The sequence below is a fragment of the Neofelis nebulosa genome, chromosome X (genome assembly GCF_028018385.1).
Source record: "Neofelis nebulosa isolate mNeoNeb1 chromosome X, mNeoNeb1.pri, whole genome shotgun sequence".
Lineage (NCBI taxonomy): Eukaryota > Metazoa > Chordata > Mammalia > Carnivora > Felidae > Neofelis > Neofelis nebulosa.
Window position 1 is genome coordinate 20,362,570 of NC_080800.1, and position 13,122 is coordinate 20,375,691.

The following is a 13,122-nucleotide window of genomic DNA, read 5'->3' on the forward strand; positions in this document are numbered from 1 at the left end:
AAGAGCAAGAATTTGGGGAGGGGGGAAGTTTTGGCAGGAGTAGATGGTGAAGGTAGGGGGGGGTGGTGGGAATCCCGGCTAGAAAAGGTGGAAGGACTTGCTTGCCAGGTGGAGGGGCTTATATGACAGGGGAGGCAGGAAAGCCCTCAGGTAGGGTGGTGACACACCTGAGCTGGGCTTTGTGTTCACTTAGCGGCTCCACTGGACTAGGAAAAGTTTTCCAGGTTGGGAAATAATGAGAGTAGCAAGTGGATCATTGTTCTCACTGCCTGAATGATTATCCGGACTTCAGAAGTTAAGCCAGCCAGTTTTGCTACTTTTTAACTGATCCGTTTGTACTAAACAGCTGCTCCTCTTTTCTGTCCTCACTTCTGGCTCCAAATAACTTCTTGCTCTGAGTTACAATTTCTGTAGTAAACAAGAGTGAGAGGTTTCTAACTTTTCACATACCGGGGTTGAGAATTGCAGCACTAGTGCTCTGGGTTTCTTGACGAAGGTAAGCAATGAACCTGTAAGTATTCTCATGGTAATTTTTTTAAGAAGTCGGTTTGAAAAGTTAGGTTAGAGGAAAGATTACTAAAAAGGCAGCAGCCTTCAGATGGCCTTTTGCAACCCCTGTTCTTCCCCTTGGTGAGAGTAACTACCCTTTTGTTGGATATGGGACTTGGACTGTTTGCTAAGCCAAGCCTTCTCATGTTTTGATTAATATCTGACTGTCCTAGATGCACACGTGCGGAATGTGTTTCCTAGAATTTTATGATATAAATCTGTAGGTAGCATAAGTATTCACTAGAAAGTTATTTCAGTTTTTTGTTTTTCCTGGACTGCAAGAGGTCATAGCAGTGATGCTCTGTGAGAGGACGGGAGGGAACTGAAGATTCTCGTGTTTATCATAAGGGGCCATGGTTTAGAAAAGTTGGAGAAACAGTGCGTTGTAGGAGGCCAACAAGAAGCAAGTTGGTAAGCAAGTGGGCTGCGGTTGTTGAGGTGGTAAGGATAAACATAAACTTAGAAGAAGAATCGGTTGCTTTATGTCTGGACAGCTGGGAAAGACGTGGAAGAGCTCTAAAAAAGAGAAAATTGTGTAGCTGCGCACACAGTACAGCAGCAGTAGGTGTTCCGGGACAGCATGAGTGGATGGTTAAGATTAAGGAGATTCAAGTTGCATGGTTAAAAAGACAGATAATAACGTAGTTCAGAAGGATTTCTATTGGAAACTGTTAAATAGAAAATGTTTTTGCCTAAAAGGGTAGACCTTGATGATCTGGAAAACTGGTGTAATACCTTATTACCCAACCATTTTGGGTAAATGAGGTGTTAGTCTTTAATTTATGTGTATATTTCAGATAGGTGCAAGGTTCCTTTTTTAAAAACGTGCCCGCAGAGCATTACAAAAAAAATTCTGTCAACGTTGCTCTTTGTAAACGCTTCCTCTTTAACCCCATCTGGGATCGTAATTGTCACTGACGACTTGTGTTATTTGTGTTTGTGCACACTGGCGATTCAAGACTTTTTTTATTCTTAAACTCTTCAACTCGTCCTGAAACCCTTCAGCCTCTGCAGAGATTATCTAATCTCTGACTTAAACCAGAAAGATAGACAACAGTCTGATCTAAGCATCTGAGTTTGCTTCCTTTCCACTGCATGCTCTTCCTCTTGTCTCTACCTAGGCTTTCCTCGCGTTCTTTCGCTGCAGGAAGAATTGGCCTCCTTCAGGCCTGTCCTCGGGGCTCTGTCCGTGATTCTGCTGCTCGCTTGCATCATTGCCCTCTAACTCTGCTGGTGCCTTTCCCTCTCCTTAGAAACATTCCTAGGTTTGCTCATGTTAAAAAACCTCGCTTGTCTTCTTGTTCCTTTCGCCATTGCTTTTATTTCTATTCATCGCACTTATTCCTAAATCCACTATTTCCGAAATTGAGAAACTTACACAGCATGTCATCGGGTGTATCAAATAAAAGTGTTCTTTGTTTCAGAAATTCTCTGTCTGTGCTCTCTCTGTGTTCTGTTTTGGGATTTCCCTCAAGGTCGATCCTCTGTCCTTTTTCTTGAATCTTCGCCCCTGTTTTCAGTGTTCTTTACCGTGTTTCTCATCTAGCATTTCCAGTTGCCTGCTGACCATCTCCTACCCAGGTATGTTACTGTCTCAACGTGGCTGAAACCAGATTTATCTGGTATATTGTAGATGTCTAGACTGTTTATAGAAAATCTTCTGTTTCTTTCTTTTTCTTAGCCCAGAGTCCTTCAAACAAGTCTTGCTGTCTAGCTTGCTTTTTGTTAATTGCACTGTCGTTTCTCCCGGCTCATTCTTCTCTAGCTCATATAGCAGTGTGGACATCTTTAATTTAGCATTAAATTTACTTAATGCTATTATATTTTAACTGTGTGTTTATATTTTTGTCATTTTTTCCCTAAACTCTGAATGTAGAGATAGGTTCTCTTTTATTCTTCTCCTCCAGCAGTACCTGGCTCATGGTCATTGCCTCTAAAAACAATTATCTCGGTTATTGGGTGCAGAAAACTTTGTAGTTGATTAGTTTTCAAGTATTAAAGCATCTAGTCCATGTGTCCCTTGACCACACGGAGTATACATATTAAGGCACACCACATGAGCTGGGTAACCCCTGCTCCTTAACTGTTCGGTTAATATGGCCAGTCTATTCTTATTCCTGTCAGATTATTTTTCCAAACAACTTTTTTATAAAAATCCAGGTATCTTGTAACATTTATTAAAGTGTAAACACTTTAAGGAAAACTAGCTGGGGAGTGGATATACAGCCATTAGGATTTAAAAAAATATATTTAAAAATTTTAAATTGTGAAAAATTTCAGAACTACTGAAAAGCAAGTGTCACTTAGATTTAACAGATCTTAAATATTTTATTACATATTTGCTTCATAACTTTTTTGTTTGTTTGAAGAAAGAAAATCTCACAGATCTGTTTAAAGAGTGTCCATCCCATTCCTGTCTTTTCTTTGCCAGAAGTAACGATTGTCCCAATATATATGTACCAAACCCAGTATCAGGTATAGCTTTTTGTGTTTTAACTTTACATAAGTGGTATCATACTGTGTGTGTCATTTCATGGATTTTTTTTCACTTAACACCGTTTTTGAGGTTTACCCATTTTGTACGTGGATCTAGTTCAGCAGTTCTCAAAGTGTGCTGTAGGAATTCCCAGGGATCCTTGAGATTGTTCTGGCTGCGTTCTTGTGTGCACTGCACAAGTGCTGTACAGAGGCTGCACGACACATGATGTCATAATAGGTTGAACACAGAAGCAGTTATGGGAATCCAGCTGTTCTCTATTAAGCCTATTTTAAAGAGCTTTGCAGAAATGTAAAATAATGCTACTCTTCACTAATTTTTTGGTTTTGAAAAACAGCTATTTTTAAATGTTATGTTTATATACCGTTGGCTTGTTATTTTTTATGAATTCATAAATATTTTTTAAATGTTTAAGATTTAATCTCTAATGTAAATATCTATAGCTAGAACCCACATAAAGGAAACCTCTTTGGGGTCCTCATTTTTTAAGAGTGTAAAAAGGGTCCTGAGACCAAGAAGTTTGAAAGCTACCAGTCTGGTTCATATATTTCAATGTATAAATACACTGTGCTTTATTTATCTATTCTTATGGAGGGGCCTTTATGTTGTTTGTAGTTCTGTACAGTTTCAAACATTGCTGCTGTGAGCATCCTTATACAGGGTTCTTCTCTCTGGAGATTATAGATGTAGAATTGCTACATTCAAAAGTGTGCGTTTGTCAACTTTACTGGGAATTGCCTAATCATCAAATTGTGTTCCATCTGACACTCCCACCAGCTGCGTGTGAGCCTGTATTTCTCCAGACTACTGCCAAAAGATTAGCCTTTGCAAGTTTTTCCAATCTGTTGAGTATAAATTGTGTCTCGTTGCTGTTTTCATTTTGCATTTCTTAGATTACTATTGAGGCTGAGCTTTTTGCCCCCCGTATTTATTGGGCATTTGAATATTTTGTGACTTGCTTGTGCGTATCTTTGGTCCATTTTTCTATTGGATTGTTTCCTTTTTCTCATTGGTTGATGGATAGTCTTTTTCTACTTTGAATACTAATGATTTGTAATTATACATCCTGAAAATACCATTTCCTAGTCTGTGGCTTTTTTTTAGCTTGTTTGTGTAGGACTTCCTAAGGTGAAGGTAGTCTTCTCAGGTTTTTTTTCGTTTATGGCTTATGTTTTTTGTATCTGTAAGAAATTGTTCCCTTACCCTAAAGTCATACCCATGCTGTGCTTTTCAGATTTAGGTCATTAATTCTTCTGGAATTTTTTTTCTCTATTGTGTGATGTAGGAATCTAATTTTATCTTTTTTTTTTTTTTTTTTAAATTTTTTTTTTTTCAACATTTTTTATTTATTTTGGGACAGAGAGAGACAGAGCATGAACGGGGGAGGGGCAGAGAGAGAGGGAGACACAGAATCGGAAACAGGCTCCAGGCTCCGAGCCATCAGCCCAGAGCCTGACGCGGGGCTCGAACTCACGGACCGCGAGATCGTGACCTGGCTGAAGTCGGACGCTTAACCGACTGCGCCACCCAGGCGCCCCTAATTTTATCTTTTTAATATGGATTCGTTGAGCCTTTCTGTCCCCTGATTCGTAATGAAACTCCTGAGATTTATTGTAGTCTCATGTAGACACATCCATTTTTCGTTTGTCTCTTCTGGTTTCATTGGTCTGTTTGACTCTACCACTCTGATTTAATAATGATAGCTTTATAACTAAATCTTTTTTTTTTTTCTTTATAATAGGTTCTTTTTCTTCAGAAATTTTAAAGCTCTTTCCTTTGTTTATTTTTGGGTCCGTTTGTCAATGTCTGTGAAAAACTATTGGATTTTTGTAGTTCCATCAAATTTATAGAGTAAATGTATAAGATACATATATGCTAAGTAGTGGAAATGGGATGATTTGAATCTGAGCATGGTCTGGTGATTTTCATAAAACTCTTGCACAACTTTTGATTTTTTTTTTTGCTAGATACTACACAGTTCTTATTGTGAATAGGATTTTGTTACTAATTAATATTTTTATTTAGTTACTGCTAATGCATAGCGAACACTGCAGACTTAAATGTATTGATCATGTAACCTTGCTGATCTTCTCTCTTACTATGTTTTATAGATTATGAGATGCCCTTTTCCCCTCTACATTTTAGCATTTCTGAAATCAAAATAGGTTTTTAGTAGATGTAGATCACCATATAAACACTGTTGTTCGAGCAGTCGTCCGATGCAGTTGTTATTGCCTACACGTGCACATACTTGGTCAGGACTCTTCATTTTGTCCCCACTTAAATGAGCGTGTACCCTGTGGTGTTATTTCATGCCAGACAGTACAACTGAAGGCAGAATAAATTGCGAAGTGGATGTCTGACTGGAAAGAATATCCTATAGATAATAATGGAGCATTTTAAGAAGTGCTGTATCACCAACGCTTTTTTGACAGAGGGCGATATTCTTGAGAAAGACTGACTGGCTTTGAGTAGAAGAGCAATCCATGGTAGGACCCTGAATGTGAAGTTTTAGGAATACCCTACCAATTTCTTTTTGCTTCTACTTTTCTATGTATGTGCAGGATCTGATAAAATATGTCTAAGTCTAAAAGAATGGCCTCAATCTAAATTGAACATTCTGAATAACAAAGTACGGCATCAGTTTGTCAGGGTTTTTTTTTTGTTTTTTTTTTGTATGTAAAACAAGGATGCAACTTCTTGTTGGTAGTATCTTTAGATTCACTGAAATGTGTGAGTAATGATAGTTTCTAATTCTTTTATATTTTCTAAGTAGTTGTATGTGAATAATGAAGGTTTTGTTTCTTCTTTTCCATGACTTTTCTGCCTCCTGTCTCTTTTTTTATTTTTCTTGGAACTGCATTGACTGATGCCTTTAGCACAGTGTTGAATGGAAGCATTGGTAGCAGGCATCCTTGTCTAGGTACTTTAATGGAGTGCTTCTAATATTTTATCATCAAATACCATACCGTATCGATTTGTTTTTAGACGGGCTAGTTATTATTTATTAGTTTATCTTCTTATCATTTCAGAGTTTTCGTCACGAACAGGAGTTGATTTTTTTAGTGCCTTTGCCGCATCTATCGGTGTGATAAATTGCATTAATGGATTTCCTATTTTAAACTGTCTTTGGATTCCCTGGATATTGGCATCCCTTTGTCATTGCCATGTACCTGTCTTTTTTGATGTAGTCTTTGTTTTGTTTTGATAACAAGGTTATGCTAACTTGATAAGATGAATTATTTTTTTGAAACAAGTTGTATTTAATAGAGATACTATGTTTCTTGAAAGTTAGAATTCATGTGTGAAACCTTTGTCTTTTCTGATTTGGTTTTTAATATAGTAATACTTTCATGGTGGCAAGTCACTTTGGCTTTTCTTTTTTTTTGTTTATTTATACAAAATGAACAATATTCCAGAAAAATACACATTTTCCAATATATTGGTATAAAATATAGGCTTCTCTAATGACTTTAAAATATTAATTTCATTTATTTCTTTTCTTTCTGATCAGTACTACCAGTAACTTGATTGTATTATTAAGGCTTTCCAAATAGTTCTTTTATTGATCCTTGCTCTTCCTGCCAATATGATTAATATTTCTTTCACTCTATTTTATTTGCATTTATTCTGATATCTTAAAATTTTTTTTTTTAATTTTTTTTTTCAACGTTTTTTTATTTTTGGGACAGAGAGAGACAGAGCATGAACGGGGGGGGGGGGGCAGAGAGAGAGGGAGACACAGAATTGGAAACAGGCTCCAGGCTCCAAGCCATCAGCCCAGAGCCTGACGCGGGGCTCGAACTCACGGACCGCGAGATCGTGACCTGGCTGAAGTCGGACGCTTAACCGACTGCGCCACCCAGGCGCCCCTGATATCTTAAATTTTTAAGTTGAAGATTTAGCTCATTAATATTTAATCTGTGCTCTTATATGCCTTTAAGACTATAAATTTCCCTCTGAACTATAACCAGATGCTGTGATTTTGACGTGAATTAATTTTTATTATTTAATTCTAAATATATTGTGATTTGCATAATTTTCTTATTGCCCACTGAATTTTTTAGAACTTTGTTTTCAAATTTATGGGATTCTTTTTTCCCCTGTTTTATCGTGGGACATTTCTGATTTTACTGCATTATAATTGGGGAGCATTGATTGATATGCAAAAATTAATTGTATTTGTCTATACTAACAATAAACAATTTGAAAATCAAATTTAAAAGCCAGTACCTATCACTCAGCTGTAAAAAAAGAGAATGAAATCTTGCCATTTGCAATGACATGGATGGAGCTAGAGAGTATTATGCTAAGTGAAATAAGTCCATCAAAGACAGATACCATATGATCTAACTCATAAGTGGAATTTAAGAAACAAAACAAATAAGCAAAGGGGAAAGAGAGAAAGAGAGGCAAACCAAGAAACAGACTCTAAAGTGTAGAGAACAAACTGATAGTTACCTGAGGGGATGGGTTAAATAGATGATGGGGATTAAGGAGTGCACTTGTGGTGAAGTAGCATGTGTTGTATGGAAGTGTTGAATCACTGTATCGTGCACCTGAAACTAACACTGCACTGTATGTTAACTGGAATTTAAATAAAAACATACTGGGCTACCTGGGTGGCTCAGTCTGTTAAGCGTCTAACTCTTGGTTTCGGCTCAGGTTGTGATCTCACGGTTTGTGAGTTTGAGCCCCACGTTGGGCTCAGTGCCGTCAATCTCCTGGTTGGGATTCTCTGTCTTGCTGTATCTCTCTGCCTCTCCCCTGTTCGTGTTCTCTCTTTGTCTCAAAAGTAAATAAATAATACTATAAATAAAAACATACTAAGATCTTTAGTAAAATGCTTTACTAAGAACTTAATGAAGAATTAAAATAATGGGAAATAACAGAGTTTATGGGTGAGAAGTGTCAATATTATATAAAGACATCAGTTATGATATATAGACATTTGATGGAATTCCAATCAAAATACCAACAGGACTTTTTTTTTTTTTTTTTCTTTTTGGATATACCAGTTCTCAAATTTATATGGAAATGTTAAGGGCCAGGGATAGCAAAGACAATCTTGAATAAAAAGTTGGAAGACTTACCCTACTATATATCGAAGTTTATTATAAAGTTATAGTGATTAAAACAGTGGGCACAAAGCTAGATTGATCAGTGGAATAGAATAGTCTGAAAGTAGACCTACATATATAAGGTCACCTGATTTACAACAAAAGTGTATTGGGATTTGGATTGAATGTAGAGGTTAATTAAGGGAAAATTGATACTATTGACTCATCATACTGAAAAGCAAGATTTTTAAAAAGTTTTTATTTAAATTCCAGTTGGTTAAATAATAGAATATAGTATTTCAGGTGTACAATACAGTAATTTTCCATACAAATCAATACAACACCTAGTGCTTATCACAACAAGTGTGCTCCTTAATCCCCATCACCTATTTAACCCACCCCTCCACCCACCTTCCCTTTGGTAATCATTAGTTTGGTCGAATAGTTAAGAGTCTGTTTCTTGTTTGCCTCACCACCCCCCCATTTGTTTCATTTCTTAAATTCTTAAATATGAATGAAATCATATGGTATTTGTCTTTCTCTGACTTATTTTGCTCAGCATATACTCTCTAGCTCTGTTCATGTCATTGCGAATGTCAAGATTTCATTCTTTTTTATGACTTAGTAATATTCCCTTGTATATATATTCACCACATCTTTATTCATCAGTCAGTGGACACTTGAGCTGTTTGCATAATTTGGTTATTGTAGATAATGCTGCTGTAAACATGGGAATACATGTATCCCTTTGAATTAGTATTTTTGTATTCGGGTAAGTACTCACGAATGTGATTGCTGGATCATAGGGTAGTTCTGTTTTTAACTTTTTGAGGAACCTCCATACTGTTTTCCAGAGTGGCTATACCAGTTTGCATTCCCACTAACAGTGCAGAAGGGTTCCCCTTTCTCCACGTTGTCGCCAGTACCTGTTGTTTCTTGTGTTATTGATTTTAGCCATTCTGACAGGTGTGAGGTGCTATCTCATTGTGGTGTTGATTTGTATTTTCCTAGTGATGAATGATGTTGAGCATCTTTTCATGGGTCTGTTGGCTATCTGTGGGTCATCTTTGGAAAAGTGTCTTCATGTCTTCTACTCATTTTTAAATTGGGTTATTTGTTTTTTGGGTGTTGAGTTGTATAAGTTTTTTATATATTATGGATACTAATCCTTTATTAAGTATGTCACTTGCAGATATCTTCTCCCATTCCATGGGTTGCCTTTTAGCTTTGCTGATTGTTTCCTTTGCCGTGTAGAACTTTTTATTTTGATGAAGTCTCTACAGTTTAATTTTGCTTTTGTTTCTCTTGCCTCAGAAGATATATCTAGAAAGAAGTTGCTGTGGCCCATATCAAAGAGGTACTACTGCCTGTGTTGTCCTTTAGGATTTTTGTGATTTCAGGTCTCACATTTAGGTCTTTTATCTATTTTGCATTTCTTTTTGGGTTTGGCGTAAGAAAGTGGTCCTGTTTCATTCTTCTGCATGTTGCTGTCCAGTTTTCTCAACACCATTTGTTGAAAAGACTATCTTTTTCCCATTGGATATCCTTTCCTGTTCTGTCAAAGATTAGCTGACAATGTAGTTGTAGATTTGAAGAGCAAGATTGGTTTCTTTATGTATCTGTGTTTTTTAATTTATTTTTTATTTTATTTTATTTTTTAAAATTTTTTAATGTTTATTTTTGAGAGAGAGAGACAGAGTGTGAGTGGGGAAGGAAAGGAGAGAGAGGGAGACACAGAATCTGAAGCAGGCTCCAGGCTCTGAGCTGTCAGCACAGAGCCCGACGCGGGGCTCGACCTCATAACCTGCGAGATCATGACCTGAGCCGAAGTCGGACACTTAACCGACTGAGCCACCCAGGCACCCCTATTTGTGTTTTTTAACCCCACTTAGAGTTTTCAAGTATTTTTATCAATGGGATTTAAATGTGTTACGTAGGAAAGCTTTTGTCTTCAAGTATATTAATTTTGTACCAGCACAGTTTATGAAATCATACTGATAGTAATTTTTCAGTTGATTCTTTTGGATTTCCTAGATAGATCATGTATAAATAAGTCTAATTCTTTCAAATAATAATTATATTTTGCATTTTATTATCTTACCTAATCATATTGGTTATAAGTTCCCATATAATCTTAATAAGAGTGATAATGGGTATCCTTGTCTTAATTGACTTTAGAAGAAATACTTTCAGTGTTTTACCTTAGTTTTAATCCATGCCTTTTTGTATAAATTGATACATCATTCTCTTATCCAAAAACACATGTAACATGAACTAGTTTAAGATTTGCATATACTCCTTTGTGGTTTATAATTTATAAAATTGTTATAAGATTCATCCTTTAAAAATGTACAGTTGGGTGGTTTTTATTAAATTCAAAGGTGTGAAATCATCACCACTAATTTTAGGACGTTTTATCACCCCCAAAAGAAACTTTGTGTCCATTAGCAATCACTACCCCCATCCCCAACCCCTGACAGCCACTAATCTACTTTCCATTTTTATGTATTTGCCTATTCTTGACATTTATTATGTGTTTTTTGTGTGTTTAGCCTCTTTGACTTAGCATATTCTTTCCAGGGATCATCCATGTTGTAGCATGTATTTGTATTTCATTCCTATTGTATTTTTTAACTGTTAAAATGTTTTTCTATTCCAATTTGACTGAATAGCCTTAAATAAAAAAAATAGATGTTCTCAGAGTATGGGAAATGAAAAAGGGACAAAAAAAGGAGGCATCATAACTCATTGTTTAAAATTATTTCTACCCTGTCGAAACCTGGAGAGAATACTACCAAAAACAAAATAACAACGACAGAAATGGATGTTGAATTTCAACTTTTTGGCATCTGTTGAGAAAATTAGGTTTTTCCTTTTTTAACTTGTTAATTCAGGCCATTATTTGGCTCTGTCTTTGAATTCTAGACTAACCATGCTTTGTCAAGGTGCATGTGCATGAGTGAGCGCATACATATTTTTTACAAGATGGATCACATTTACAAACACTTCACTTGAGATTCATAATTAATCAAATTTGTAGTTTGATTACATTATTTTTGTTAGGGGTTTTAAAAATGGTAAAATTTTGTAAAAGGAATCAAGAAAGCTTTTCTCCTCTGTCCTGGCATAGCTCAGATAGCTTTGGGGAAAACCTAGAGCTTTTTGAAAGGGTAAGAGACAACTCTCCTTTATTAAAAAATTCTTTGGGGGGGATGGTGCCTGGGTGGCTCAGTCGGTTAAGCGTCTGACTCTTGATCTCGGCCCAGGTCATGATCTCACAGTTCGTGGGTTTGAGCCCCACGTCGGGCTCTGCGCTGATGGTGCAGAGCCTGCTTGGGATCCTATCTCCTTCTCTCTGCCCTCCCCTGCTTGTGCTCTTTCTCTGTCAAAATAAATAAATAAACTTAAAAAAAAAATTAAAAAAATTTTTTTTCCTAGGGGCACTTGGGTGGCTCAGTCGGTTAAACGTCTGACTTCAGCTCAGGTCACGATCTCACGGTTCGTGGGTTCAAGCCCCGCATTGCCTCTGTGTTGACAGCTCGGAGCCTGGAGCCTGCCTCATCTTCTGTGTCTCCCTCTCTCTGCCCCTTCCCTTCTCGTTCTCTGTCTCTCTCTGTCTCTCAAAAATAAATGTTAAAAAAAAATTAAAGTTGTTTTCTCCTTAATTTCATGGTGATTGGGTTTTCCTTTATTAACGATAACATATTTCCCCTCAATATGGTAGCATGGAATTATAGAAGATTTTCTTAGAAAATTTTCATTTTCTTTGTGTTTTTCTTCTTTATCATTTCAAATGATATATGTTTGTGCTTTCAGTCCCCACTCCCTGCTTTAGATAATTATTTAGTAGTATTTTACTATCTCCCTATACTCCTGGAAAGAGCCAGGTTTGGGTTCCTTTGGGTGGGGAGTATCAATTAGCTGGCTCCCTAACTTTGTTCCAGAGAATGATCATGGAATTAATGTTGCCGATACTTAACCTGGAGCTGATACTCAGTGGAGCATGTCATTCTTAGTCATATAAGAAGCGGGTGTTCCTGCAACACAGGGGTTTGTAAAAAAAAATAAATGAGAAAAAAGTAGGTGTATTGCAAACCAGTGCCTGTGGTGAGTAGCCTGGTCTCTCTCCCTCTCTCTTTTTTTAATTATTAAAGGATTTAGTATGTTATGGGTGCAAAACATACTATTGATTGCATTGACAAAAGATCAGTATTCCCTGATTCTGCGACTGTCAATTTAAAAATTTTTTTTGTTATAGTTGTTGAAAAGCTTGGTGTTATATTCTTGCCAGTGTTTAACATGTACTGTGAACATTTGTTAGTATCATTGCTGAGTTTACAGAACCTCACAGACCCAAGGTAATGTATTTAGGAAAAGCAATTAACAAGCATGTGATCATTCAGGTGAGGGAAAGAGTAGAGCCCATATTAGTCAAGTTGCTGTAATTTTAAAGAGTTTCATAGTTTATTAAAAATAGCTTAAAAACTATGAAGCTGTAGGGACACCTGGGTGGCTTAGTTGGTTAAACTTCTGACTCTTGGTTTCGGCCTAGGTCTTGATCTCACAGTTGGTGAGTTTGAATTTGAGCCCCACATCATCGGGCTGTGTGCTGACAGTGCAGAACCTGCTTGGGATACCCCCCCCCACCCCCCCCCCCCCCCCGCTTTCTTTTCTTTTCTTTTCTTTTCTTTTCTTTTCCTTTCTTTCTTTTTCTTTTCTTTTCTTTTCTTTTCTTTTCTTTTCTTTTCTTTTCTTTTCTTTTCTTTTCTTTTCTTTTCTTTTCTTTCTGCCTGTCCCTGGCTTGCGCACGTGCGTGCTCGCTCTCTCTCAAAAAAATAAAACTATGAAGCGGTGATACATGATTTATACAACTAGTTAATAGAAAACTAAGAAAAGCCCTTGTTAGCTTGAATGAAGTAAAATGAAAGTAAGACTCCTTTAATCCAAAAAAACCCAAATTCTAATGCATTATCAGAAAGATTTTTCTAACATAAGGAGACATTACTCATTAAGAAG

The 13,122-nt window shown here is 36.7% G+C and overlaps 1 protein-coding gene across 5 annotated transcripts in view; it reads left to right on the forward strand.

The window, feature by feature from the left end:
- Positions 1-13,122, forward strand: part of ZFX (zinc finger protein X-linked) — a 55,765-nt gene that overhangs the window by 2,313 nt on the left and 40,330 nt on the right. The window lies entirely within an intron of this gene.